Here is a 3,558-nt window from a genome sequence, read left to right as displayed (position 1 = left end):
TTTTCTGTCGTGGGAAGGTGCAGACAGGGGGTATTGAGGCCAGACAGTCAGGGATGAGCTGGCAGCATCAGGCCCAGGCAGGAGGTACTAAGGCCAGGCCCTATACCACCTGCCTCTGCCCAGTGGCATCCTCACCAGCCTGATCAGCTCCTACCCGGCTTGACATCAATGGGTTCAGGTAGATGGCAACAAGCAGGGCACCACACTTCTGGCTAGGGCTGCCAACTCTAAGTTTGGAAGTACCTGGAGATTTGAGGCTGGAGGCTGGGATAGTGGGTTTTAGGGAGGGGAGGGACCCTGGTAGGGTATAATACCATGCAACCCACCCTCTAAAGCAGCCATTTTCTCAAGAAGTGGAATAAATGTTTTAAATAAATAAATGAATACATGATTTATGTAGTCTGGAGATCAGTTTGGTGTAGTGGTTAAGAGCGCAGACTCTAATCTGGGAGAACTGGGTTTGATCCCCCACTCCTCCACAGGCAGCTGCCTGGTGTGACTTTGGGTCAGTCACAAGTTCCTTCTGAGCTGTTCTCTCATGAGCAGTTCTCGAAAGAGCTCTCTCAGCCCCACCTACCTCACAGGGTGTCTGTTGTGGGGAGGGGAAGGGAAAGGAGATTGTAAGCCACTCTGAGACTCCTTTGGGTAGTGAAGGGTGGAGTATAAATCCAATCTCTTCTTCAGTTGTAATTCTGGGAGATTTCCAGTCCCTACCTGGAGGCTGGCAACTCTACTTCTGGCATACTCGTTGGCCTGTTCCCTTTCCTGGCTAGACAGGGACTGAGGAGAGGCAGCTCACCTGGATTTTTTCTAGTGGACATAATTTCCAATCTGCCCTTGCCCTAAAGGACCCTCACAGAGGCACGTGGTGGAGTTTTGTTTTGAACCTTAAGACTGCTAAGGCTCAAGCCTGCTGGAAACTATATCCTCTGGTTTAAAAGACCTCCCAGCCTCTGGAAACTTGGAAGCTGAGGGTTGCTTCACACATGATATTTTCCTTCTGTTTTATGGGGGAAAGGAAATAAAACCTCTACAGTAACTAATTTTTAAAGTGGTTCCTCTCCCTTTAATGTCAGCTTGATCTGCCACAGTTACCAGATGAAGGACTGCGTCTCCTGACCTCTTATCTCTAACACAGGCTTCACCATTGCCTTTAAAATAGTAGGCAGAACTGAGCCTGCACGTGCTGATTAAAGTATCGTGCTTCGCTTTCATATAACTGAAAATCAACAAAACTTTAAAAATTAACCCAAAGAAAAGAAAACATAAACTCTGACTACTGGTGCAGATGGGCACCAATGAAGGGAGGGCATTTCATAATCAGAGAGCCGCAACTTAAAAGGACCCTTCTGTTGATACTGCTTATCTCACCTCCGATAATAGAAGGAAACAAAAAACGCCTGGTTGTCCTTAACTGGAGTCAGGCCTTTTTTGGCCTTGGTTCCGACCTGGAGGAACTCTTTGCCAAATAACATCTGTGCCCTGCGAGGCCTATCAATCTGGTTCCTTCTTTTCTTTCCCACTGGGATGAATATTTAATCTGGCGCATTCCAGGTGCCATCTGGAATTAATTTTGAACTGTTTTAATATTTCATTGTTTTATTCTCCATTGTATTTAAATGTGATCTGAATGTATTTTATGAGATGTTGTACACTGCCCTGAGCCCCAATACTTTGGGGGAGAACAGTCTAGAAATTGAAATTATAAATAAATAAATAAGGAGATGGAACAGGACTTTGAATGTTTGGTGTAGTGGTTAAGTGTGTGGACTCTAATCTGGGAGAACCGGGTTTGATTCCCCACTCCTCCACTTGCACCTGGCTGGATGACCTTGGGCAAGCCGTAGTTCTGATAAGAGCTGTTCTTGAAAAAGAGCAGTTTCTGTCAAGAGCTCTCTCAGCCCCACCTGCCTCACAGGGTGTCTGTTGTGGGGAGGGGGGGAAGGAAAGGAGTTTGTAAGCCGCTCTGAGACACCCTTCGGGTAGTGAAAGGCGGGGTATAAATCCAATCTCTTCTTCTTCATCATCTTATTGACACACAAGTAGGGGTGCCAGATTCCCGATGCTGGCAGGGAAACCCCCACTGGCACTCCCTGTCCTCCCACCAGTGCTCAGTGAAGAAGAAGAGAAGAGATTGGATTTATATTTGGCAAAGAGCTACGGCTTTCCCAAGGCTGTCCATCCAGGTGCAAGTGGAGGAGTGGGGAATCAAACCCGGTTCTCCCAGATTAGAGTCCGTGCACCTAACCACTACACCAAACTGGCTTTGTACACCAAACTGGCTCAGTGGAGCATCAGGGGGGAAATGGTATGTGTGCATTGCGCACCCTGGCCCTTGTGGTAAAAGACGCGGCAGGTCCCTTTTTTAACTTTGGGTCGTGATGGATTTATTACTCAGCTAGCCTAGGTCTCAAGCCGCTAGACAGCAAGGAGGGATTCACCTCTTCCCTTTTATCCCACCCATTCTCTTTCAAAAATAGTACTTACTCTCTGCTGCCATCAGAAGGCCATTAGATAAACAGCAGACCAACCTTCTCTGGTTGAACTCAATGTTTCATATCCAAAGTTTATCTTATTCCATGTCCAATCTGGAAACAGGAAAATCTTAGAAATCACACAAGTGAGATATTATCAAAGCTAGGCAGCCTCTTCTTGCATCTCCTTTGATGTTTGATAATAAAAGATCAAATAATTCCAGCTTCAGAAACAGGAAAGAAAATCTTTAATCCCATTAAGCATCCCATTGAACAGCAAAATACTACAGGATCTGTGTGTAGGAAAATCAAATATGCATAAAAGCAATCCTCTTTCCCTAGGTCTAAAACCTACAATGTTAGAGAGACAGGCATAAATATCTTAGTGGTGCCAAAAATGTTGTTCAAGTCATCTTTACCTTCTTTCTCTATCTTAGTGGTCACCTCTCTTCAGACCATGTTCCTGTGTATGTCTGCTTCAGAGTCCCCAAGATGTCAGTTATGTGTGTCTGATCCAAAGTGTTTCCATCACTGTTGCACTCCAACTGTGTCTGGCCCCCTTCTTATAGGATAGAGCTTCGTCTTCCCAAAACTCCCCAAATCACTGGAAATGTAACAGGTAGAGAAGGGGGGGAACTAGAAAATTCCTTGTGGCCATATCTGCCCTGGCACCTTTGTTCTCCTGGGCTGCAATCTTTGCTATAATAATGGCTGGTCATCCAGCATCTTCAGCTTGGAATTTAGAAGATCAGACTCTCTGGAAGGGAAGTTTGAGGCTAACCACTGAGCATTCACAGAGTGTAAACCAAGAGGATTTTTAAAACACAGATTTGTATGTTATGTGCCCCCAAGTCACAATCAATTTATGGTGACCCTAGCAAGGGACTTTCAAGGCATGAAAAGTAGAGGTGGTTTGTGTGATGCACAACGAGTGGTTACACTTAGGCGTCATGGTTTGCCAGTGCATTTCTTTGCAGAGTCCTCCTTGGTGGTCTCCCATCCAAGTACTGACCCTGCGTAATTTCTGAGATGTGATAGGCTGTACCTGCTACCTTCCTTCCTTAACACAGATGCCTAAGGTGAA

The sequence above is a fragment of the Gekko japonicus genome, unplaced genomic scaffold (assembly GCF_001447785.1).
Source record: "Gekko japonicus isolate JY-2015 unplaced genomic scaffold, Gekko_japonicus_V1.1 scaffold2517, whole genome shotgun sequence".
Taxonomy (NCBI): domain Eukaryota; kingdom Metazoa; phylum Chordata; class Lepidosauria; order Squamata; family Gekkonidae; genus Gekko; species Gekko japonicus.
The sequence above is the reverse complement of the archived record's forward strand: the minus strand, read 5'-3'. Positions refer to the sequence as shown.